Source organism: Alexandromys fortis, unplaced genomic scaffold, assembly GCF_014885135.2.
Source record: "Alexandromys fortis isolate MF-2015 unplaced genomic scaffold, M_Fortis_MF-2015_v1.1 scaffold_108, whole genome shotgun sequence".
In the NCBI taxonomy this organism is placed as follows: Eukaryota; Metazoa; Chordata; class Mammalia; order Rodentia; family Cricetidae; genus Alexandromys; species Alexandromys fortis.
The window spans coordinates 2,267,682-2,294,485 of NW_026067994.1; the positions used below are offsets into that span (position 1 = coordinate 2,267,682).

A 26,804-nucleotide genomic window follows, 5' to 3' on the forward strand; every position below is an offset into this window, starting at 1 on the left:
AGATTCATTTCAGCTCTGCCAGCCAGGTCTGAAAGCAGTTGCCTGTCTATCAGAAGGCTCCCTTCCGGCTCTTTAGCTTTTGGTCTCAGGTCCCTTCTGTCAGCTACACCCAGCGCCTACCGGGTCACAGTGGCAGGGGCCACGTTGTGCTCACAAACAAGAAAGGGTGCCTATGGGATTCTCTAGAATTCTGATAGTGCAAATTCCACCTCATTCTCATTGCACATGCTTGCTTTTTTTTTTTTTTCCTTATTAAAACTAAACTTGCCCTCTGCTCCTTACTCCAAACCCGGCTTGGAGTCTGTATGTATTATTCCTAATCCCAAGAGCGCTCACAAGACCTCTGTGAGCGGAGCATCATTCTCAGGCATGGGTCGCTCTCCTCCTTTATCTCACTCATGCCTTGCTCCATGAAGTGAGGCAAGAAAGAAACCCAGGCTATCTTAGTCATCAGACAAAGCTCCTTCAGCAGAGTAGCCCACAGTAGGCGAGTGGGGGATGGGAAACCTGTCCTTCAGTATGAGTACGGAAATACTCCATCCAGGAGGTGTGTAGGAAGTACAAAGTAGGTCCCGGAAGGGGTCAGATGAAACAGCGCCCCTACTGAGTATAGAGGCACACCACTGGGCTGGTGGCATCAGGTTGCATGATGGGTTTAGAGCTGCAGAAATAGACACCAGGTGCATCTGAGGTGCATCTGGTGAAAACATTCGTGGGAAACTGCCCCGGGGCTGCTTGGAACAGGAAGCAACAAATCCTATCATGTTTGCCAAGGAGAGGGTGTATACAGCCCCCCCCCCCGCAGGTGGCCTGACCCCAAGCCAGCCTCTGTATCACTGCAGTTTTAGCAGCGAACAGGCAGATGGATGGTGGAGACAGAGGCCCCCGAGGGAATGGCTGGGTTCCCCTTTGCAGATCAGCTTCCCGTCCCCTCTTCCTCCAACCGTATTGGAAGGGGTGGCTGAGGGGGTAGAGGGTGAAGGGTAAAGTTGAGAGGAGGCAGTGAGGGAGGGCAGGTGATGGCAAGAGGTTCCTGTGATGGAACCAAATTCTTTCCTTTCCGGAGTATCTCTATAACTCCACCACTTGCTGGCCTGGCCGTGTGGGAGGTGATTAGAGTCGGCCCCATTCGATTCCATTTCCTCCACTGCTAGTAGTGGGATCTTTATCTCCAGGTGTTTGGAGGGAGAATTATGCGAGGTACCGTACATGACCCATAGGACACAGTACAGAAAGACAAGTTTAGGCCACCACTACGATGCCATATCTACCTGGACGCAAGGGGACCAGAGCAATCCTGGGAGGATCTTTCAGAATGATTGGTGAATGACATCCTGGAGATTGTAGACGTGGCTCCAGACACAGCAAGGTGGCTTCTCCAGGAAGCAGAGCCAATGAAAACCCCACTGCTTCCTCCCCGCCTGCAAAGGCCTTTCTCGGCAGCCTCCACAATGCCAGCACCATTTTACTTCTGGTGCCCACAGAAACTGATCGTAGCTCTCGGGGAGCTCCGAGTACCTCAGGGAGGAGAGAAGAGGGCTGACGGTAATGCAGAGTGCTCCCCTGCTTTCTCCTGGCCCACAGACATGCTGCTCTTTTATATCCCTAGGGATTCCGTTCTGAGCCCTCCATCTGGGTCCCCTGACAAGCACACATGTGGGAGTGATCACGACCCCTTGGTAGGCCAAACCCAGCCCTTTGGAAGCGGGTCCTGAGACTGTACAAGGTGAGGTGAAGGGCAGCCTAGCCGAGAGCTCCAGGGCGGAAATGGCCACTGAGATTTTTGCTGGGCTGGCCCACGGACACTTCTTGGAACTGCCAGGACTAGACAAATTGCTACGTTTCCCTCTTGCTAGTCAGTAGTCTCTGGGGTCTGCTTTTGTCCTTCCCTAGTCAACTGTGCTACAGGTACATTGCTCTCTGTCTTCCCCCATCCCATGGTCCTCTTCAGCACCATGCCCAGTCCTACCCACACCTTCACACTTGCTGGGCTCCCTGTAGTATTCCATGTCCTAACAACAAGTGGCATTCCTCCTTATAGTTCTCAGGACTATCACCAAATGTCCCTTATCAGAAATGTCTCCCTGGACCACGTGTAGAGGAAACTGCATGCTGTTATATCTCCTTGCCTTGAGTTATTACTTGCATTAATTGCAGCACCCAGCATATTATAATTTACTTATTTATCTGTTTAGTATTAATGCTGCTCAACACATATGTAAGTTGCAGACAGCGTTAACCATCCAGTATACAGAGTATTAGCACAAAGAAAACAAGCAATGCATTCATTTTGAAGTCTAGTCACGGCATCAGGGTTCATCTGGGACCACCCAGCACTGGGCTTCTGTGTTTGGCATGGGAGCTTATGGAGGTCTCCTGTCTCACAGCAGCTGAGCATCATGATGGGAGGGTAGGATGCTTCTCAGCCAGGTATAGATGGGCCTTGGGTCCCAGAGAGACCCGGGCCCGAGTACCTTGTGTCTTATCGGAAATTCTTTGTCCTCGCTGTACACATCCAAGGACCGAGCCTCACTTGGATACCACATCAAGGCGAACCTGGAGCGGCAAATGCAAATGGGCTCTCAATTCTTCTTATTTCCTTTGAAGTTTCGAAAAGTACAAAATCATCTGAGAACCACTTAGCTGTGGGCTGAAGGTTGGGGAAGATCTCAAGTGCTGGAGAAGCCAATTAGAAGCAATTAGAGCCCAGATGCACCTGCCTGGGTGGGGCACGGAAACCAGCAGACTGAGCCGTGACTGGGTCAGAGGGTGGCGGTGAGGGAACCTGGGCCAACAGGCGTGTCAGAGCTGGTGGGGACAACCAGACATGTGGTCAGAAAGGGGCTGGGCATGAAGAGGAGGCGTTCCTTCCGTAGGTGTCTACTGGATCAGAACTCTGACACTGGTTTTTAAACAATAGTTTCCTTAAGTCAAAGATTCAAGAGTAGCAAAAATCTTAACTATGTAAAATGTGACCCCATGTGAATTAGGACACACCTAAGATCATACCTGCATGTTTGTTTGTGCAATGCTGACCCACTAGAAGTATACACACAGATGATATGAGAGGGACATTCTGCTTCTCAGGGCCCCCTTTCTACCCCAAGCGCATGAATACAACCCATTGACCTCTTTCAACTTGGGTCACAGGCCAACTCCAGCCCCTTACTGACCCTAATGAAGGCTTTAAAGGGCTCGAAGTTTGTATCCATGGTAATTCCAAACTTCCAGGCTCTAGGATGAAAACCCATCTACTATCGGGACCAGCACCCAGATGGTGACAAGCCTTATGCACTCTGTCCCTGTCTGTCTCCCAGCCTCCTGGATGTGGCTGCAGCTTGGACCAATCATTACTTACTTAAATTAATGCTGCCCAGCCCCTGTGCTGGGCCTTGAGGCCTTGTAGAGTGGGTATGAATAGCAAAATAAATGGCCAAGGACCTTTATCCATGAACTCTGGGCCACTAGAAAAGAGGGCCCAACAGGGGCCTCCAGGGTGTGATATCTTGCCCTTCCCTTTGCTATTGATCCATGGGTGGTCCCCGGGCCCCTGCATGCCCTCCATTCCCCCACAGACTTCCTTTTGGTGCCAAATACACTCTAGCAAAGCAATCAAACGAACGCATCTTTAAAAGAAAACTCATTTACTGAGCAAGCCTCTGGAGTACTTGATGGAATAGCCCTCCTCTGGATGGAAATCGTGGTGTAATGGCCTCCCCGGGGTTATTATTGCACTGACATGGCAGCAGGCTAATAAACCCCAGAGTGCCGCGATGCCTGCTGCCAGACAGTCTCACATCTGGATAAGAGTCTGCAGATGCAGGCCACGAATCTTGCCTGCAGAGCCACAGAATTGTCACTAGAGGGCACCCTTGGCGCCCTCCGTGGCGAAGCCACTGCCTGGACTGAAAGCCCAGCTCCTTTTTTAAGTTTTTTTTTTTAAAACGGAAGTGAGGGTTCTCAGACAGAAAGGGAAAGGAACCTTCCCGTTTTTCTTGGTACCTCCGGCTACATTTGCAAAATGATTTGCAAGGAAGAGCTGGGCAGTCGGAAAGCAGCATGTGGGTGATTCATAGAGTCTGAGATCAATGCTTTCTGATCCTATCCAAGGTGATTGAACGTGTCATTTCTCTGTTGGGGAAGTCGGAGAGTTGAGCTTTAAGTCAGCAAAGGCAACACCGGTGGTCCCAGCGCCTCTCTTCCCTGCTACTCTTGGGCCGCGCTGCCCGGCGGTGCAGGACTTCCCTGCTCTGCCCGCTCTTTGTCCGCTGGGTGCTTTCCCACCGGTGCTCAGCAGGGCTCAGTTCACGCTGGGAGAGAAACTTGGTGTTCCCGGTGGGTGCAGGGGATACATGTATCAGGGATACCCACTTCTCCCTGGAGTTTGAGACCCAAATTGTTTATCCCGCTGTCAGACCAAATGACTGCACCCTGAATCCAAGCATGGCTGCCAGTGTCACGGGGCGGTACCCTCATTCAATCCAAAGGACCGTGCACCCCAATACATCTTAAAGGTTCCCTGCGACTTCTAAACCACTTTCCAGTTCTGCCACATATACTTTTAGCTGGTTCACTAGTTGAGTTTTAAAATGAATTGAGTTGATCTAAATTTTACATAGGCGTTGCTTTCCGTAAAAACAAGCCTTGGCCTATGATTAGGTGTTTGCTGAACAAAGTCCCCAGCAGAGACAGAAAGAGACCTCCGTACCCCGAGCTATTTACGCTCATTGCACTGGTACTGTGTAGTCTGAGCTCTGAGAAACACAAGCTCCAGTCTCAGGTCAGGATGGTTAAGGATCCCAGAGAAGGCATGGGGTGTTGGGACTGGCAGACCGAGAATTTATAGCCTTTTTAATTCTAGCACAGGACAGTAACTCTGTTGCCTAAGTCTCGGGGTCTTAACTCAAAGGCTAACTCAGCTCTTGGGAGAGCCTTCTAAGATCTATCTCATAGAATCCAATTTCCTCACAAATGTTGCTTTTTAGCTTCATCCCCCTGAAGGCACTCATTCCTCCACAGATCTGAAGGCACGTGAAGGTGACATCCACCAGGAGGAGCTGGCTGCAGCCTAGAGCGGCCTCAGGCCCAGGACCTTGCCTTAGCTTTCTTTCCTTCTGCTAGGCAGCAAGCTAAATCTCCGAGGGGGCTCTGCCTGCATTTTGAAGCACCCCATTTTGAAAGCATCTCTGTTTCTAGAGACACCACATCAGTCTACTTCCAGGATGCTGGCCGTAATCTCATTCCAGTGGTGTTCCACCTTCCTCTGCCTGTCACAGAGGTGAGAATGAGGCAGAGATGATATGGAAGAAATAGAAAAAAATCATTAAATCACCAGCACCTTGTACTCTGGCTTTTCTTCACATCACAAGATCTAACACAGACTGTAACTAAACTTAGTTCTGGGCTACTGACAGTCAGGTCTGTGAAGGAGCAAGCATCCTCGGAACCTGACGTTTGCCTTCCGTTCCCTCTTGTAGATGATATTCTTGCCTCCATTTTGGTGATGAAGAAACTGAAGGGCAAAAAAAAAATGTGAGTTGTCCCTAGACATCCTTCAGCAGAGCAGGGCAGCATGGGTGAGCAGTACCCACTGGCCTTGGCTGGTTGAACTGCTCGAACTCACTAGAGTTGACCAATATGGCCCAGAAGATGGGTGGTACCTTGGCACAGAATCAGGTCTCACTGTGCTCCAGGGTCTAGAGGGATGGAGGAAATCCACCCCATGGCTTCTTTGTGTTCAGTAATGACAGGTGAGAAGCTGCGACAGACAACCTGAGACCAGTAAGGGTGGCATGAGCTTTGGGTTCTCCATGTTCCACCTATTTGTCCTACTATCCCTTCACCCAGGCCAGACAGGGGCCGGACACCTTAAGTGCCAGGTCAAAGCTGCCCCACCCTTCTCCTGGCAGCTGGCACTCTGCCCTAGGCTACTCCCTTCCAGTGTTACCAGCAGCCGGCGCTCTAGAGAGACTTTGTAATAAAAACATTTTTTTTTTTTTTTGCTTTAGTAGAAAATATCACTTTGGGGTTGCATGTCTTTTTCCCAGGACAGAAGGACTCTCATTTCCATTTACACATCTGGCTCTCTGCTGTGCACACAGAGAACACTGTCACCACACTGCATGTGGCCGATGCTGGCAGGGACAATATTCACTGTGCTTCCTGTGTGCTGGAAACACCACTGATGCTGTCTCACAATGAGGGGACATGATCAGAACTTGGGATCCTCATGTGACTTTCATCCCGTTGTGTATTCTCGGGCTTTCATGTTTCATGTATAACTTGGCATAGGAACACCCTGCACTCATTGGATCAACCTGGATCCTGGGTGGTTAGAAAAGAAGGAACAACAAGCCCTCCCCTGGTGGGGTTCATACACAAATACACATGTCATCTGGACTATGAATAAAGCTTGGCAAACTCCGGAAGTCCAAGGCAGCCATTGTCTCAGAGGGATGCAGGGAAGTGTCCCCGAAAAGACCAGTACAACACACAGCCACCCTGGAGGAGCTGCCAGACAAAGCTCAGATGCCACCTACTTGGTACTGGACATCAGGCCCACAACTGCTCTGGGGTAGCCCCTTTGTAAATGCTCCCTCCCCCAGCGTGGCCCCCAAGGGCTCTTGTATTCAGAAATATGGAAGTAAAATCCACACAACCAGACATTGTCTTGTGGGCAGTCAGGAAAGATTACTCCAATCAGCAAGATGTAAGAACTGAGGGTGTTTGTAGACTGGAGATCTTGTAGCATGAGGAGACAGTCTGACTTTAAAAGGCTAGGATGTGTGCTAAAGGGAACCTTTATACCAAACCTCCTGAAATTAAAATAGTCTGATGTCCTGTCCCCTTAGAGTCATAGGAGAGTGCCAGGGTATGTGACTTATTCTCCCTGAGCTGAGATGGGTAGAGGGGAGGCTGTGGTCCTGATGCTGGGTTTCTGGAGGAATGCATGACACAAGATACACTTGCAAAGTTCAGGAAATATTGTCATCATCTAAGTCATCCAATGTGACAGCAAAAGCTGGCCCCTGACCCAGTGTAAGCTAGCACAGAAATACACACAAAACAAATGAATCCTGTAGGAAGAGAGAAGGAGATGCCAGGAGGAATGTTCCAGAGGACAGAGACACAGATGCTTCCATGGGTGTAGGGTGTAGGTATGGCGTCCCTGAGATGCCTCTCAGATGGTCCCTCTGGTTCAGTAACTACACCGAGCTCATTTTCAGCTCCACAAGGTCAAACTTATTCAGGGATCTCAGTTTGAGCCTCCTGAGCTCAGCACAACTCCTGCTGTGGGGTAGGCTGAACTCACGACCAAGTTCTGTGTTAGGGGAGTTGCCCACGTTATCTCTCGGTACTCGGAAACAAACAGGAACGAAACGAAGATAGCATCAGCTTTTAGCATGAAAGATTGAAGACCATGAAATGTCAAGGAGAAAGAGGAGCCGAGCCACTTGGCGGGGGCCATGGTGTGTGTGCTGCTGCCACACAGATGTGTATGTAGATACAAGTGAAATGTTTCCTAGGGAAGAGTCAGGAAGAAACCCCAGAGGGGACACCAGCATGGCACAGATGTGCACTTCTCTTCTTTATCACCTCCTTGTCCTCTGTCCTCCATCCTGGGTCCTAAACTTTCCCCTATGATTTCCTCTGAGCTCCTCTCTTTAGAGTTCCACAGGAAATGTTGACTTTTGGTTGGCATCTGAACAACTTTACACAGTGCTATGGCCTTTAAAAGACACGGGAGATGGGGGGAGACAGGAAGGAAGGACAGAGAGGGGACGAGAAAGAAAGAGGGAGGGAGAGAGGGAGAAAATACAAACAGGAAGAGCAATTTGCCTCCTGCTAGAGAGAGAGGGGAGAGGGAGAAAGAGAGAGAGAGAGAGAGAGAGAGAGAGAGAGAGAGAGAGAGAGGAGAGGAGAGGAGAGGAGAGGAGAGGAGAGGAGAGGAGAGGAGAGGAGAAAGAAGTTCACCTCCTGCGCGGTATCAGGGCACAAAGTGCCTTCCCAAGGATCAAAAAATAAATATGCAGAACTGTACTGAAAGCCAGTGAAGCACCCATCCACGAAGCCCATCAGAACTGAATGAGAGCAGGGAAAGAAGAGCTTACCATGGAATCCTGGGAGTGGATTAATGATTCCAGAAAGGGATCAAGGGCAGTGGCACTGAATATTCAGGGCCAGTATTACATATTTCAGCCAAGAAATAGGATGCCAGGGCATTAACTGGATTTCGTCTGGATTCTCCTTTTGTACTATTGCCAATGAATCTATGTGAGTATTTATAATGGGACTGGCAGAGCCACCATCAGCCAAGACAAATCATTATAAGTCATTGTGGGCAGACAGAGAGAGCTGGAGTGGAGAGGCAGGCCCGAGTGCTTGGCCTTGTGGGGAATTCCCTTGAGCCTGGCCCATCAGTGCAGAGGTGGATAGGAGGGGACTCAACAACAGTCTCAGAGTTCAGGGGTCCGCAGCCAGGGTCAGCAAGACTGTGGGGGCACAGGCTTATTCAGGGGGGATCGCCTTCTGTGTTCTGAGTTGTGCTGTCTCCATGAGAGATGGAGGGAAAAAAAAATCTCCAGCTGGAAAAATGTCACCTTCAACCTGACACTGGAGCCAGAGCATTTACAAATCTGCCTGTCACGGCGACAGCCTGACAGATAGCAACCTCAGCCGGCACTGAGTTAAATCGCCACTATAAGTCTTGCGAAAAGTTTGGGTCTCTTCGGATTTTTATCATGGAGACAGGTTAAGGAATGAGGGGCATGGCTCCCAACAGGAAGGAGACCGAGGCTCCGCGCCTGTCTTCCCAGGGAGCTCTGGCAGCTGCAGGATTATCTATTACCTGAGGGGAGGTGACAGAAGAAAATTACCCAGCACCAGCCCCATCTGTGGCTGAACTCCGTTGATTTCACCTTCACTTATTCACCCAGCGCATCATTTTCCCTCCGTTCCCGGGTCATCCGCCCAAACCTTACACGGATCCGCTCCCGTGTTGCCAGCTGGACGTCCAGCTGTGGGAACAAAGCCTTCGGATCTCTCCAGTGAGCTGCAGCAGTCCCTCTTGGGTGTCTCTTCTCTGCTCTGGACTGTCATTTCTTCCATAACTGATTAGGAACCGGAGGCGAGACGGGGGGGGGGGGGGGGGGGAAGCTAGGACGATTGCTTTTACAGCTCGCGCTGCAGGTAGAGCGCATTTCCGTGTTTGGCTTCATCCCCAGGGATGTGCCTCTGTCAGAAAGTGGTGGCAGAGTATTAATGAAAGGCAGCAGGACCCGTGTCTCCTCGGGAGAGCAGCTTGGGGGCCTGGGATCCCACTCTGGCATTCATGTTATCCTCATCGGTCACCCCCCAACTTCAGGTTTCTCATCTGCAATGCAGATGCACCAGCTGCTCGCCTTCCTCCTGCCAGGGCAGGTGTAATGATTAAATGAGATAGTATTGCAGTTCGGTGCAGAATGCAGTGCCCCGTTGGTTGGAAAAGAGAATTGAAATCTTTCTGGTGACTTGCGTATAATAAGTCTATTATGAATGCTCGTGGGAACCACTGTTATCAGTGAGCAAATACAAGCGATCGTGGCTACCTTTTCCCCTTGAAGCAGCTGCCGATTTCAAAGTCTCGTCGACATAGGGTTTTCATTCAAACTCTATCGAGTTAGCTCTATATGCTGGCATAGGACCTTGTCTTAGAACTGAGAAGATTCGCAACTTGTACATGAAGCGTGGTTTCTGGGTCAGGGGCAGGTGGTTTGGTGGGAAAGTCCTCCCTAGAAAGGAGAGCTGGAGGCTTAGGCCTGGGCCTGAGTGGGGAGAGGAAGTTCGCTCAGAAAGAAGGTCCTCACTGGTACAGTGACATGAGGGGGGTTGTGAGCTCTTGTGAGGAAAGGACCCTCAGTGGGGAGAAGTAGAAAATGCATTGAGTAGAAGTAGCAAGACAGTGGGAGGAAGCCCTGGATTAGTGCAGGGCCCAGAGACGCAAGAGAGCTCTGAGGCTCCAGGGAGGCTCCAAAAGGGAAGGAAGGCTGCATGGCCCAGCACTCCCAAGGACACGATCAGACCTCAGAGTGAAAATGTGCTCACAGAAGACCTCACCTGGAGTCATATTTTATTGTATGCCAAGATCCCTGAGATTTCCTGGAGGACAGTGAAGATCCCTAAAGTGTTTTAGGCAAGAGTGATAGGGTCAGCTTTGCTGGGACCATAGCTCAGGCCTGGAAGGCACAGGCATAGAGACCAAGGCCAGATGACAAGGTAGGGGTCCAGAGCCTTAGGTAAGAGTGAGAAAGTGAAATTGGCTCCCAGGCCCTACACCCCCTACACCCATCAAACTCCTTGAATGGTCAAGTTCTGTATCTAAATAGATATTCTTGCATATACTCTAAATCATCTCTATATTACTTAAACTATTCAATGCAAAATAAAGGCTACGCACTTAATTGTTTGTTTCCAGACTAACTACAAGGGAAAGGGCGCATGCTCAACACTGATTCAATTTTTGATGTCTTTTCTGTCTGTGGCCGCATTAATGCACGTATTCTGAACTCACGGATCCAGTGGGCAGGCTGTGTGGCAATAAGCTTGCTTAGTGCTGAGAACCTTCTGGGAAGCGGACCAAGAGCCGGCATGAAATTGCAAGTTCTCACCACCAGAGGGCAGTGAGAGAAGAGCTGAGATGCAGCCATCCAGCGGAAGGCAGAATGGTGGATTTAGAAAATGCAGGCAGGTTTTGACCCAGGCTTTTTCAGACCCAGGCCACCTGGCCTTGGTGAGTTCCTGATAGAACATCCCCATTGTCTCAGTGTATGGGTGCACCCCTCGCGGTCCTGAGTTCCTTGCTTGTGCTCTCTCTCCTTCTGCTCCTGATTTGGACCTTGAGATTTCAGTCCGGTGCTCCAATGTGGGTCTCTGTCTGTCTCCTTTCATCGCCTGATGAAGTTTAATATTCAGGAGGATGCCTATATGATTTTCTTTGGGTTCTCCTTCTTATTTAGCTTCTCTAAGAACCCGAATTATAGGTTCAATGTCCTTTATTTATGGCTAGAAACCAAATATGAGTGAGAACATCCCATGTTCCTCTTTTTGGGTCTGGCTTACCTCACTCAGGATGGTGTTTTCTATTTCCATCCATCCGGTCTCGCTGAACATAGCAGACAAGGAGGACTACTGAGACCTCAAGAACAATGGCAACGGGTTTTTGATTCTACTGGACCTATTGGTTTCGTGGGAGCCTAGGCAGTTTCGTGGATGCTCACCTTACTAGACCTGGATGGAGGTGGGTGGTCCTTGGACTTCCCACAGGGCAGAGAACCCTGATTGCTTTTTGGGCTGACGAGGGAGGGGGACTTGATTGGGGGAGGGGGAGGGAAAGGGGAGGCGGCGGTGGGGAAGAGACAGAAATCTTTAATAAATAAATAAATAAATTAAAAAAAATAGGCGTGGGAGAGAAGTAAAAAAAAAAAAAGAAAGAAAATGCAGGCAGGTTGTCCGATACGCCCTAAAAAACTGTTCTGAACTGTAGTTAGTCCAAGGATTTTAGTGCTCCCTCACACCCCATCAATAAAATCCTTGATAGTGAGATTCTGGCTGGACTTCCTGAAGAAGCGCAGAGTGCTGGCATGTGGGCTAGGCTGGCTACGCATGCGTGGTTTAGTGCCTGCATTATCGTAGTGGCCCATTTAGAGAGGGTGCTGGAGACCCAACCGAGCTAACCCAGGAAGGCTTTTTGAAATGTGGCTTTGAAACAAACCTTTTTGTCCACATGCATGTTGCATCTATGATCCCACTGTGAGCCACACAGCACACATGCTATCATCATGCAAATGCATTCCCCAGGAATCAGGTGTTTGACACAAAGCTAAAGAGGTGGATTTTGGCCCCATAGCATGAGATCTTTTGGCTTCGCTCACAAAACCATCCCCCACCTGTCTCCCTTGTGCTTTAGAGCAGGTGTCTATTCCGAGGGGGCAAATCTGGGACTTTTGAGAGTGAATGGGAAGCCAGGCCTGCATACTTATTTTGAGAAGCATGGAGGCTCAAAAGCCAGGTCAGGTGCTGAGCACAGGTGCTGGCTGTGACTGATGTGTAGGCATGGATATGCACCCCCTTGATCTTTGAGGTGACCTCACCAGTCCAGCTGTTACCCCTACTTTCAAACGGGGAGGCTGTTTAGAGAGGCTGCCTTCCCCACAGCTGCCCAGCCATAGAGCTGCTTCCCGTTGGTCCTCACTGCTCCGCTCCTGGCCCTGAGGTCAACAGGAGCCACGATTTATGTGCTCTGCAGAACAGGGGGGTTGAAGTTCGTGAGAGATGCTGAATTGTGGCCCAGAAAAGTGAGCATCAGATTGATGCTATAATAAACTAGGTTTCCAACAGAAAATCTTATCGATGCAGTAACATCTGTGATATTCCAAAGACAAGGAGACAGCAGCTCTCCTGGGGACAGAAACTATTTGGGACACAAAGGTACTGCTGGCCTCAGAGGGTACAGACAAATGTCTTGAGCTCTAAGAACGCTGTGGCAATGTCACTGGAGCACAGGCACGGGAGGAGGGTGACACGGTGCAGCCCCATTCACTTAGGAGAGAGCAATGCAAGCCCAGAGAAGCAGCACTGAGGGAGCGGTGGATGCAAACTGATTGTATGGAAGTCCCCCAGCTTCGTGGGTTGCAGTGGCCTGGAAGACACGGGTACACTAGCCGAGTTCCGGGCAGGGCTCCTAGCAGGCAGGCATGCTAAGTTAACACGGGGCCTCCGTTCACTCCACACACTTGGATGCCAGCATTCCACGGTGCTTCTATTCGACATATAGATTTGAGTACCCTCCAGCATTCCACCCTTCTATATGTTGCCTTCTTTTCTTTCCTATAGAATTAGACCCCCAAGCAATTTGACCCTTGCCCTCCACTCAGCTTCCTAGAACCTTGTTCCCCCGTGTTGTAGATGATGTCACTGTCCTTACCTGACAGCTACGAGAATTGAAAGGTTTGACATCAGCGATAGCAATTAGCTCCCACGATGGCACACGTTAGAACCAAATAAATATTGTATTTTTTTTCCCCTCTTGCTTCACCTTAGTGTGGCAAACAAGTCCACCAGTGCACACATGCACCAGGTACATCAGCAAGTTAGCTAATAAATCTATGCTAAGTCAGAGTTAACTTAGAAAATCAACATGGTGCAGGAGCTTTTAGAGGGCTGACATTCCTCGGGTTATGGAAAACAATAATAATAAATCTCCAGGAATGTCACCTTGCCCCTGGCACTGAAGACAAGAAGCAGAAAACGTTAGTGGAATAGCCTTGAGCGTGTGGCGTGCACAGCTGGGAGGGGTAGCGCCCGGAGGAGGAGTCGAGCTAGGGCGAGTGAACGTGTGGGTCTGCCAGTCTCCTGGCTGTCCCGACTGACATCTTAGATTCCCTGGAGAGTGAGGCTTTGGAGTGAGAGTGGACACGGCAAACACAGAGATCACAGTCATTGGAAGTTTAGGACGAACTTGCAAATAGAGTCAATTAGTGCAGAATCAGGGGGACAGTGCTTCGTGGGGCCTTTCACCATGGGCACGGCTGCTGCCGGGATACTGTGGCCACACCCAAACGTCACCTTAGATGGTTTTACATATTGGCAGTTACTAATATTTTTACTCTTTCTTAAAAATTGTTAGCTATTCTTTATCATAGTGAATATGACTTCTCAGCTCCCTTTGGAAAGAACCTGGTGGGCAGGTGTAGAGGTTTCTCTTCCTTAAAAGTCATTTAACTCCTCCTGTCTGTATTTCTAGGTACCTTCCCCATGTCAAGCATTTATCGCTGTAAGTTTTCCTTCTTTGATAAGGTTTCACCGTTCATTAAGATTCTTACACATTTGGGATGTTATTGTTTAGTTCCCAAACTTTGAGTTTTGAAGATGCCACTTCCTTTTATTGTCTTTTGATAGCAGATGTGTTTGATTCTTACTCTTAGAATATTCCAAAGTGATTCCTCCCCCCACACCACCCCCCCGAGTGTTGGTTGCAGCTTGGATATGTGGCACATCCACAGAAGTTGGAGGCATTCAAAGTGTGGCCACCAGTTGGTAGAGTTTGGGGGTTCTGTAAACTTCAGTAGTGGAGCAAGAGTGAGAGAAAAGCCTGTCCTCACAGTGATCTCCAGGACAGCTCAGTGACAGAATGAGATGTTGTCTCCAAAAACCACAAACCAAAATTCTTTAGAAGGCGTGTTCTTGTTGAGGGAGATAGATAGGAGTAAAGGGGAATTAGGCTTTGGGTGCACAACTTTTCCCAGACTCCTCTCTGCTTCTGTCTCTATTTCCTGGCCACCAAGAGGTGACCAGCTTCGCTCTTTTATATAAGCTCCCTCTCAATGTTGTGCCACACTGTGTCCCAGAAACCTCAGAGCTGGACCATGGGTACAAACTCTGAAATTGGGAGGCAAGATAAATCTTTTCTACTTTCAAATTCCTCTGACACTTAGTCACAGAGATGAGAAGTCTGCCCAGTGCAGTCTCTGTTCAGTCATTCAACTTCTTGGCATGCATGGGAAATAAGGAGACTCCATTCTCTTGTCCGTACTCAGCTGTGACATGGGCTAGGGACCATTTAGACTATGAAACACCTGTAGGTGGCAGATGAGGAAACTGGAGCCCCTGTGTGTCCGGGGGTGAGAGCATTGCTTTCCCAACAGGTCTGTTTGCCTTTCTGGGGCTACTGCAGCATTATAACTAGTGTAGGAATGCTAAATTTTTACCAGTGTGTGCATCCTGAATCCCAAGTCCTCCTGCAACCAGGCTGGAAAAACGCAATTTCCCTTGGGACCTCGCTCCTGCATTCAGAATCCAGTCCGAGTGAACAAAGTCAAACTCAACGTCTAAAGGTTCCCAGGAGTGCCAACCTTATTTATTAATGCCACCCACCTCTTTGTCCCAGCCTCCCAATCACTGTTCAAACTTGTGTCCCCAGATTGTCCCCCAGAAGCTAAACTTACCTTCCTCCATTCTCAAGTGGCCTCTTCGTGTTGGTCTTTGGAGAATTCCCTTGTTAGCTTCCAATCATCCTCCTCGCTAAAAACATTGCCCTCACCGTCAGCGCTTTCTGAACCTCTGTGCCACGTGCAAGCCTTGCTGTAACCACTTCCCATTTTCCCAGGAGCTGCTTCATTTCACCTTCATCCCAGCATGGTGGGGGCTGATGCTCTAATTATCCCCACTTTACAGATATTGTGATTGCCATTTCCTTGAAAGAGCGGGCATTATCCTTGGAGAACACATACATGTATGCATGCATATATATATTAAACATTCATAAATGTATTAAAGATGCAGTGAATATTTTTTCTCTATAAAAGTCAGCTTCATAGAGGAAAAGATTCTCACATACCAGTTCACATCAAAGTCTGAAGTAGCATCTGTGTTCTTCCTCCTAGCCCACTGCCAGGCTGCCTTGTTGGGAGTCTGTCTTCTTTGAACGTCTACTGATTTCTTACATGGTGTTTAAGATTTGATTCGAAACCCAAAAGACAGAGAAGGACCAAGGCATCCATTTCATCAAGAACCTTGACCAGGTTTTCAGATCTTCATGCAGCCGCTGAACTTTCACACCTACCTTGATACTGGGAAGATATCAGAACAGACTGTATCCATTGAGCCCAAAATTAAAAGATGTGGCTGTCTGAGTTTGTCTAGCAAAGAAGGTATTTCTTCCAAACCCAGGTTTAAAAAAAAAAGTGTTCTTCTACACTTCCCTTAATGTGGTTTGTTTAGTTAAAGGCAGAGTTTAATAACCCATCTGCTAAGGTAAGGGACTCAACTACATGGCATCTGCAATAGCCTTTTAAATTGAGCTGGTTTTCAGTGGAGATTATGGTTAATTGTAGAGCACAGGGATGGCTCCTTCGATTGCCTTTTAACCCCAACGCTGCTCTCTGGATCTGTTTTTGAGGCTGGCTGGCGATGGGAGGCAAGGCAGGAAAGTCAGCAAAGATGGTCTAGGAGTCACTACTCCTATGCAAATGCTAAGGACAGAGCAAGCAGGGGATGTCTTGGGCAGGCAGCCTGCTGAGCCCAAGGGTCTGCCTTGTGATGGTGTCACAAGTCTACAGTTGCGCAGTTGTATTTCCTGACTGTACCCTTCAGTGTGTGCTTTTTGTTGTTGTTGCTTGTTTGCTTTGAATTTGGAGTCAGTCTCGTACTCTTGGTTGGCCTGGAAGCCATCATGTAGCTTAGGCTGGCCTTCAACTCATCGGCAATCAATCCTTCTGCCCCAGCCTCTCCCGTGTTGACAGGTACGAGCTACCATTTACATTTCAGTGTTCATACATGCACCGAGCATTTGACTAGAAAAACCAATAGTGAAATTGGCAAACATCCACGTTGAGCATGGCTGGATGGGGATGGGGTCCTGACTACCAAACCCTCACAGATTCACTGAGTCAGAGTAAAAAAAGAAGTGGGGATAGATTACACAGAAGACACCAAAATGGAAAACCTTCCTTCCAAGAATTAAAGTTGAGTCTCTGGGAACCTACAATAGTTATCTGCTATGTCAGGCATTAAAGCTATCAATAAAATTAGTACTGCAGTGAGCTTATAACCTAACAGGTAAGACAGAAAAGGATAAAGATTAAAGTCGGTGAAATAAGGACTTTGTTCAGTAGAGGCAGCAGTAGGGAGCTGTGAAGGAGGGTCATTCACAGGTGAAGGGCAAACAGGCCTTTCACAGGAAGCACCAGTCATTAGGAGGAGTCTCCTGGGCACTGGTCAAACTATCAACATGAAGACTGGGCTGTGGTAAGGCTCAAAGGCAGAACACTTGCCTAGAAGGCCTGGCATGCACTAGGCCTCGGTTCGGTTCCCAGCACTGTCATATCTATGCACATGCATGCACTGAGCGACTGGAGTGTGAATATGTATGCAATACCTGGAGCTAGACAACATCTTTTGAAAACCAGATCTCTTCCCTACACAGAAGCCTGGGCGAATGGTGACTGAGGAGATATGGAATCATCGCTGGTCTCATCATGATCAAACACAGAAAAGAGTGGTCAGTTGCGCTTTTCCTTCCAACGGCGTTTAGTGGTTTTTGGTGGGATTGATTACCACCCAAAGCATCATCTTTCCTGAGTTTGATTTTAAATACAAGAAAAATTTCTCCCTTTGTTGAAACTTCAGGAATTTTCTTCATTTATACATTTATTATCAACCCTACAAATGACTTGTGCTGGCTTTCTAGGACTCTGTTCTGTCACACCATTCCCTAAGAGAACTTACTTTCTGATGGCTTCCGTCACCCGTACTTTGGCAACTCCAGATTTCTAACTTAGCCGAGATCTCTCTCCTTAGCGCCATTTGACCCACTTGTTTACTGGGTCATAATAATCGTCTTAGCTCCATGATGACCTAGATGTTTACTAGGTCATGATAATGGAAAAGATTTACTTGGCACTGGGTACCATTCTAAGCTCCGTGCAGCAATTAATTCCCTGAGTCCTCCCAGCAATGCTTTCAGGATTGTGAAACAGCTGATGGCATCCTCCTGCATGCTTTCGAGGCACCTCACTTTAGCATGTCCCAAAACGATGCAGTGACTGCATTCCTAGAGCTCGAAGCTCAGCTCCTAATGCTCCATGGTCTGCTAATTAGTGCCAACGTCTTCCAACCCTGGGGCTCGAACATGGATCCTTGGAGTCATGCTTCATGGTGCCCATATCCTGCCCACTGTCAAGTACTAAAACTTTTCCCTCCAAATTTCCTGAGAGAGGTCCCATCATACAACAGCCAAATGCTCTCCGCTCTCTCCCACTACCTCTCCCTTCCCCCTGTCTCCCTCCCGTCTCCCTTTGGACCCTTTGGAGTTGGAGATACAGGCAGTTGCTCACGTTATGCCATGGATGCTGAGCCTGGAACCTGAGACCCCTGCTAGAACAATGTGTGCTCTTAACCACTAAGCCTTCTCAACAGCACTGAAGAATTCTTTGCTTTTTATATTTATTAGCTGTTTTGTTGTTGCTGCTGTTCTTGTTTCGGTTTTGTTTTTGTTTTTTTTGGGGGGAGAGAGGACACCTCTGAGCTTCCAGTTGCACGGGTGAGAGCATTCACGTAGAGGGCAGAGATCAACCTTGGTTACTTGTCAGGTGCTATTTACCTTGTTGTTGTTTATTTGTTTGCTTGTCTCTCTCTTTGGCCTGCAGCTGGCCAAACAGGATAGGCTGGCTGGTTAGTGAGCCCCAGGAATCCTTCAGTGCTGGTATTGTAAGCATGAGCCTTCATGTCCAGTAGTTTTCTGGGGATTGCAGGCTTGAATTGAGGTCCTTCGACTCGTGTCTTTACCAACTGAGTTATCCCAACAGCTCCACCCTTTGCTATTAGTATTCTTAAAATGTCGAACAAAGGAAGCCACACGCTCACTTCCCCCTCTCCACCTCTGCAGAGAAAAGCTTCCAGTGAAGCTTCTGGACGTGATGGTTGGCAAGGAAAGGCACCTTCTCAGATTTACTAGCTTGGCTGTGGACCACAGGGCAGGCGCTGTGTTCTGACAGCTCTAGATCTGGCATTTTGCTCTTCTATTTTCTTTGTAAAAAGCTAACTAGGCAGTCAGCTTATAAATGACAGCTTATGTGTATTTGAACTCCATTCTCGGGTTCAGTACATTTCTGATAAAAAAAAAAAAAGTGTATTTTCCTGCTCTTCCGTCCCCTTTACAGCAAGCATACTTTAGGCGTGTCATTGTTAAGTACCTTTTATTTCTTAATTTAATGGTGTGTCATTAAGCCCTAGGAGGTGAAGTTTCAAACAAATTCAGGGCTGTTCTTAGACAGAAGGCCAGACGACCTAAGGAGAATGTTGAGATGGACAAGGTAGATGAAGGCAGGGCCGGTGCACAAAGAATATACGCTCCACAGGTCTCACATCCCTGAAACTCTGTCTGTGGGCAGAGCTTGGCTCTCCTTCTAACCTGCTCCCGGCCACCTTCCCTTGAATACTTACCTTCTTTCTGACACCTAGCATAGCCCTTTCCCTCATCCGACCAAAGTTTCTTAAGAAACTGAGTCTTTGACACCAACTTCCCCATTTCTCCCTCACCAGGGGCTGCTCCATCCTCTGATTGCCCTGACGCGCCAGGCCCTGCTTCCATAGTGCACTTCCTCTCTTCTCTTTACAAAGGGCAAGACAGTGACGAGGAAGACGCCATGGAATTCTGAAAGTCCCTATATGAAAAGTGCTTATTCAGTTCAGCACAAAAGGCTTTCAACATAATTTTTCCTATTTAATCTTTAGAACCTCATCATCAATAGCTACTGTTAGGACTTCATTGCATAGAAGAATTGAGAGACTTGGCGAGATTGAGCCTAAGGCCACACAGCAAGCAGGTGGGAGAGCTCAGATAATAACACACTCTATCCAGGAGACCAGAGACAGCTCCTGCAGAGTCTGGGGAGCCATGGGATTAGAAGAGATAGACTAGAATAACACCAGCAAACACAGGAAGGGGCTTGACAGGAAGACTAAATAGTTTGAGGATATCCCTTTTGAAAGTTACTGTGTTATTTATAGGTGATTTGAAACGATGATTCTTGCTTGTTGACATGGTTTTCTTTAGAACAAACTATGTTGATTTTTAGCCATAAGTCAGAACACTGCAAAAAAAGGAACACAATAAAAGTTAGGAAATCCAGATGTGGCTGCCTTTAGACATTCTTCAGACTGACAATGCTGTAAAGTGTGAGTTTTTGGCAGAAGAGTTAACAGAAGATGTGTGCAGAGAATAGGCGGCAGAAAAACACGTTTGTGAAAGAGAAGAAATTCAAGAATTTTATATATGAATATGACAACTAGAGAAATCATCTGGAAAATAAGAGCATATTCATGAGTGTGGCACTAAATATTGATTAACTGTCAGCAAAACTCTCATATAGAGGCCAATGTTTGGATTATAGGTGGATTATAGAGAAGAATGTAAACTATAAAGCCTTTAAAATGAGAAGCATAAATAAATCTGCGTAGGGATTCTGGGTGGAGAAGGTCTGTCTATGGCCCAAAGCAACTCCATAAATAATAGAAGAAAGACTGATGGGTTTGGCAGCGTTCAGATAAAATCCTTCTGTATGTCAAACACCATGAAATTTAAAAACAGTTCCATCAGCCAGATGGCAGAATAAGGAGTTTCCAGTGCCTGTCCCCCATAGAAACACTAATTTAAAAAACAATTCATGCACAAAAATAGCTTCCTAAGAGCTAAGGGATCCGGACAAGGGACTGGGGCATCTGACTGGGGCACAGAAATAACCATGTACCGGAGAAAAGGAAGGGCAGTTTCACAGTCCCACCCCTGTCATGCCTGTGTGTCACAGGGAGGATGTAGAGTCTGGCCTGGGGGAATAAGAGTGATGTAGGTAACTAATTTCTACAGCCCCCAGCAGGAGGCCATGGCCATACTGCAGGCCTAGACTTCAGGGCAGCATAAGTAGCCACATCTAGGCTAGCTTCACGGTCTCGGGCTCCCAACTTACTTCAATATCAGGCCATTTCTGATGACTCTAAACATCTGTGCGACTCCAGGCAGGCCTTGCTCTTACTTGGTCCCCACAGACCTAGGACCCAAGCTTATCCATAACAACTGAACATCCTGGTCTACAAAGGTACAATAGCAGTTCATGTTGTTCCAGACTTCAAAGCAGTTCCAAGGACCAGGTTCCAAACCAATCTTTTCAAAAATTAACGTACATGTGTGTGTGTGAGTGAGTGTGCGCCCACGCGTGCACATTCAACCTTGATCATGTGCACATTTACATGTTTGTACAGGTGTAAGTACCCACGAATGCACCTGTAGAGTCCACAGGCCTGTTAGGTTAGGTGTCTTCCTTTGTTACACTCCACCTCACAGTTTGAGACATGGTCTCAAAACTTTGACTCTCCTAGTTGGGTGAACAATCTCTGTCTTCTCACCTCCGGGTCTAGGGTCACAGACACACATTGCCACACTTGACTTTTGCGTGCATCAGGGATGAAACTCAGGTCCCCATGCTCTTGTAACAAGCACTTTACGAGCTGGGTCATCTTCCCAGCACAATACCCATTTTAGAAACCCAGAATATCTGAGTAGGCCGACAGGTAAAGGGCCCACCTTAATGAAGCCAACTAATGAAATCTGGAAAAGATGGCAATTCTTCAAATCAACAGAAACAAATGTAAAACTGCAAGAATAAGACATATACATACTCTACAAGGCTGAGACATACTTCACTGGGATTGAACACTCTACAAGGCTGAAACACATTCTACAAGGCTGAGACACACTCTACAAGGTGGAGACATACTCTATAAGGCTAAGATGTACTCTACAAGAATGAGACCCTCTAAAAGGCTGACACATACACTACAAGGCTGAGGTTTACTCTACAAGGAAGAGACATACTCTACAAGGATAACACAAACTCTACAAGGTTGAGACATACTCTACAAGTCTGAAGCTTTCTCTACAATGATAATACATACTCTACATGGTTGAGACATACTTTACAAGGATGAGACAAATATATTCTGGAAACCATAGCCAAAGGAAAATACAAAATAATGGCAACTCATCTTAAAGGGTGATGTGCAAAAGCCAGACATGTTGGCACACAAGGATTTCCAGAATTTACAAAACTGAAGCAGGGGAATTTCCAGTTTGAGGCTATCCTGGGTTAGAGAGTATGTTCAAGGCCATTCTGGTCTACTTCAAATAAACAATGAAAATTGTCTAACAAAATATGCAAATAATTGGATTACATAACCTTAGAGAAACTGCAGTGACATTCAGTCAACTGAACAAAACTAGTATAATAACATACAAGAAAAACTGAAATCTAATGAAGAGAAAAGGTAGAACATAAAAAATAGTTCAACAAAAGTCATGGAGCTGAAGAATGCAATACCTATAAGTTAAAGGTCTCTCAAGAATTTCAGCTGTAGGCAGAAGGGAGAGTCTTCAAGCTCAGGCCATGACAGGATGTTTAAATCATCTATCTAAGGAACAGAAAGAAAATGAAGAAAGAATGGCAAAAGCTCACAGGTCTTATGGGTGAGCAGAAAGTAAGGCAGCACACTCATTATGGAAGGTTAAGAAGCAGCTGAGAGACAGAAAGGAAGAAAACTTGTTAAAAGGGCTGATTACAGAACACTGTCCGCATCTAGAGAAGGGAATGTCTAGTTGGACTCTCTAAGGAAAAACAACTCTTGAAAATCAAATATAATGGAATCTTTACTGAGACTTTAGAACCTAATTTAGAAAGCTAGAGAGAATTGTGTTTGTGTACAAGCATATGTACATACATGAACATATGTATATATACATAAAGATCATTTTTTCATGTACAAGTGAACAACTTTATATATGGTTATCAAAATATTTTTAGTAGAAACCCCGCAGAGGGAGGGAGAGAGAGAGAGAGAGAGAGAGAGAGAGAGAGAGAGAGAGAGAGAAAGAGAGAGAGAGGGAGAGAGAGGGAGAAAGAAGATGAAAGAGCCTTAGAGAAACAGAAAACAAGACCTATCTTACAAGATGTGTTAAAAGATGAGTCTCCAAGTTGAAATGAAAGGACACTGGCAACAATGGTTGGTGAAGGGCAAAACACAAGGTCAAGGTCAGGTTCAAAATAAATTGATATTGCAATGGTGGCAGACAAATCACTCTTAACTCTATTACAAAAGCTAAAAGACCAAAGTATTAAAAGTCATTATAGCATAGAGCAACAATAATTTATTAATGGTATTATCATGAAAAATGTGAATTATGATGTCCATAACATAAAATGTATGAGAGACAAGTATAGAGTTTTTTATTAGTAGCTAGGTAAGCTGTTATTATCTTAAAATAGATGGTTATGTTTCCATATAAGCCTCATAGCAAAGACTTAGAAAAGCTTCAGATCCACAATAGATAAAGGGAAACTAAACAAGGTAACAACACAAAACAATCATTAAGTCACAAGGACATGAGGAGAGAAGCAAGAGACTAATAGAATAGCCATAGAAGACATGATGTTGGAAGTAAACCTGTGCCAATAAGTTACTCATTATTAATATATTTAATTATTCAATGAAAATACACATAATGACTGAGTAGACTTAAAAAAATAAGACCCAACTGTATGCTACCTACAGGAGACTCACTTTAGTTTTAAGATCACATTAGTCTGTTAAAAGAGAAGGAAATTGACAAAGACAGTCTGTGCAAAGGCCATCCAAAGAGAGTGAGTAGAATCTCTGTGCCTGTCTGCAGAAGGCAAGATAGGTTCTAAGTGAAACACATTCAGAAGACACAAGAAACAATGTGAGCTCAGGAAGAGAATACAGCGCGCGCGCGCGCGGGCATGCACTCAATATCAGAATGCCTTAATTTGTAAGGTAAATACTTTCAGAACTAAAAGGAGATAGGCAATTCATAATAGAAGAGGCTTAAATGTCCCCTCTCAGCAGTGTGTAAATCTTCCAGGCAGAAAGTTCAATAAGGAACATTGGACTTGAGCGACAGTATGAACTACATGGCTCTTGGAGACAGGAAAGGAGCGTTCACACAACAAGAGAAAAAGCACATTATTTTTGAATATGCATGGAACATTCTGAAAATAATGTAAAGCCACAAAACAAGTCCTAACAAGTTCAGATTAAGATAATAACCAGTGTGATTTCTAACCACAGTAGCTTGAACCTGGAAATCAACAGTAAATAGAACATTCACAATATGTGTAAATTAAATTACATGTTTCTGAAGAACTAATAGGCTGAAGAACTAATAGGCCAAAGAACAAACCAAAAGAAAGAGGTTTTAAATTTTGAAACAAAAATGGAAAATTATGAAAGATAATAATATTTTTTAATTTGAAAGTTTAAAATTTTTTCAACTGATGCATATTTAGAGAACAATTCATTATCATGATATATATTTATATAACCAATATAATTATTAAAAAGATACATCACACATATGTTTCTTTGCAGTAACATCAAATTGTTGTTAAGTACAATGCTTAAGATTCTGATGTCATGGGCTGGGCGATGGTGGCGCACGCCTTTAATCCCAGAACTCGGGAGGCAGAGGCAGGCGGATCTCTGTGAGTTCGAGACCAGCCTGGTCTACAGAGCTAGTTCCAGGACAGGCTTTAAAGCCACAGAGAAACCCTGTCTCGAAAAACCAAAAAAAAAAAAAAAAAGATTCTGATGTCATGGCACATGCCTTTAATTTCAGCACTAGGATGCAGAGGCAAGTGGATAGCTGCTGAGTTTCAGGCCAGCTAGGGTTGTAGTGTGAGAAAGGGAGAAAAGAAAGAACGAAGGAAGGAAAGAAGGAAGAAAGGGAGGAAGGAAGGAAAAATGGAAGGAAGATAGGAAAAATGAAAGAAAGGAAGGAAGGGAAGAAGGAAGGAAAGGAAGGAAGGAAGGAATGAAACCAGAACTCTGATGATCATGGTGCGAAATAGATCAATCACTAAACCTTATACCCCCTCTAGCTGGAATAGTCTCCTGTCATCTTTGTTCACTTTGACACACGGCTGTGGTTGCACATTCCCACCAGCCGTGATTTCTTTTCTCCTTACCTTTGTTAACATTCGCTATGTTTTGCTCCCCATCCCATGCAAAGACTTTATTAGACAATATTCTGCATCAATTCAAAATAAAACATCTCAAAGTAAAGGGGGGCACACATATGACAAGTCTATTGTTCACACTACCCAAGCAGTGACAAGCTGACTGTCCCTTACGTTCAAGACGATAAGGTCGCTACTCTCAGAACTTCAGTGGACAGTGCAAGCAAGACAAAGGAGACAGACATCTAAATTAAAAAGGCAGAAGTTCAATTTTCTATTTGTTTTTATATGATCTTGTAAACAGGAGACTTTAGTAGTCCAAGAAATGAACCATTCATAAATTCACTAATATTTCAACATACGAAACTCCACATTTCCTCTCATTTCTACACATTAACAATGAACTTTCACAAAAGAAGTTAAAAAAATCCCAATATAGGTAAATTCTCTAGAGTACAATGATTTCTAAATAATCTCAAGATGCAAATTGTCAAAAACCAAAAAGAAAACATTAATACAACAGAAAATAAAGACTCTTTAGAGCTAGAAAAAATCTACCAAATTATCAAGAAACATGACAAGATGTTAAAGAATTTAAATTAATAAAATTGAGATGGGTCTCTTTCTGCCTTCCAAATTACCATAGTCAGAAAAGTTTTGACTCGACATCCTACCAGTGGGTAACCTAAAACCCTGCTGTAAGAGATGTAAGCTGAAAAGCAATTTGGCTGCACGCAATGAAGGTATTAAAATTCTAATACTAAAAGTATTAGAAATATTTTTGTACCTGTTGTTCCCATTTATAGGATTATCTCCTGGGGTGGCAAAAAAATAACGAAGTAAAATATTTTTTCTGTGTGTGTGAAAGGCTATTCATTGCCGTGTTCTATAAAACAGTAAAATAGTGGAAGTAACCTAAATTCCTAGCAGTGAGAAAATGGTACACATCTCTGTGTTTGTGAGCTCTTTATCTGCAGGATGAATCAACCCCAAATAAAAGATTCTTGCAAAAAAAATCGCATCTGTGCTCAACACGTGTAGACATTTTTCTGGTCATTGCTCCCTGAACAATGCGGCACAGCCACTCCACATGGATTGTGCCCTGAATCAGGCTGATGGTAAACCCAGAGATGGCTCGAGGTATACAGGACACTGTATAAAACACCACAGCATGTCATAGATAGAACTTGAACATCCACCGATCTGGATAACTATAGAGACCCCATCAGAGGTTGAGGTAAAGATGAGACACAGTATAAGGTAACTGAAATGTACATGTTTTATTTAGACATGAAAATATGTTGAAGGTCTTCTTTGTCATAAAAGTGATCAGCAGCTCCTGTATGTATCAGAGAATCAGACAACAAAATATTTCACTTTGGGAAAGTTTGTGTTCTTGTGAGTAAAAAAAAAAATTAAATCTTAGCATGCGCAAATGACAGAAAATTCTGGATGATGGCACATGATAAGAAAACTGTCTGAGATGGGAGTGGCCAGAATGGGGTTATGAAGGTGCAATTTTCAAGTGGATCGTGTTGTCTTTGCTCAAAAGGTATCATTTGAGCAAATGCACAGAAGATAGAGTGAGCTTTGTGCTGGAGCAAGGATTTTTATGAAGCAAAAGTTGGAGAAAATCCTGTTTTCAAATATGAGCATGCACGTGCCATTTAAAGACGGCAAGAAAACTAATGTCTCTGGTGAGAGGAGCCACAGAAAGATGGAGAGGATGAGAAGAGTGGAAATAGAGTTGTATCGCTGTATTATTGTAAATAGAGACTGTGCTTTAATTTCCTGGCCACCCAGGAATAATCACACAAAAGCTATTAATTACAACACTGTTTGGCCAATGGCTCAGGCATACTCCTAGCTAGCTCTTACATCTTAAACTGACCCATTTCTATTATTTAAATTTTATCACTCTAATATGTATATATTCCATACTTTCTTCATCCATTCTTCCATTGAAGGGCATCTAGGTTGTTTCCAGGTTCTGGCTATTACAAACAATGCTGCTATGAACATAGTTGAGCATATACTTTTGTTGTATGATAGGGCATCTCTTGGGTATATTCCCAAGAGTGGTATTGCTGGGTCCAGGGGTAGGTTGATCCCGAATTTCCTGGGAAACCGCCACACTGCTTTGCAAAGTGGTTGCACAAGTTTGCATTCACACCAGCAATGGATGAGGGTACCCCTTCCTCCACAACCTCTCCAGCAAAGGCTATCATTGGTGTTTTTGATTTT

General features: G+C 45.7%; 1 protein-coding gene across 1 annotated transcript in view; it reads left to right on the forward strand.

The window, feature by feature from the left end:
* Ntm (neurotrimin) overlaps nucleotides 1-26,804 on the forward strand; it is a 982,155-nt gene that overhangs the window by 303,147 nt on the left and 652,204 nt on the right. The window lies entirely within an intron of this gene.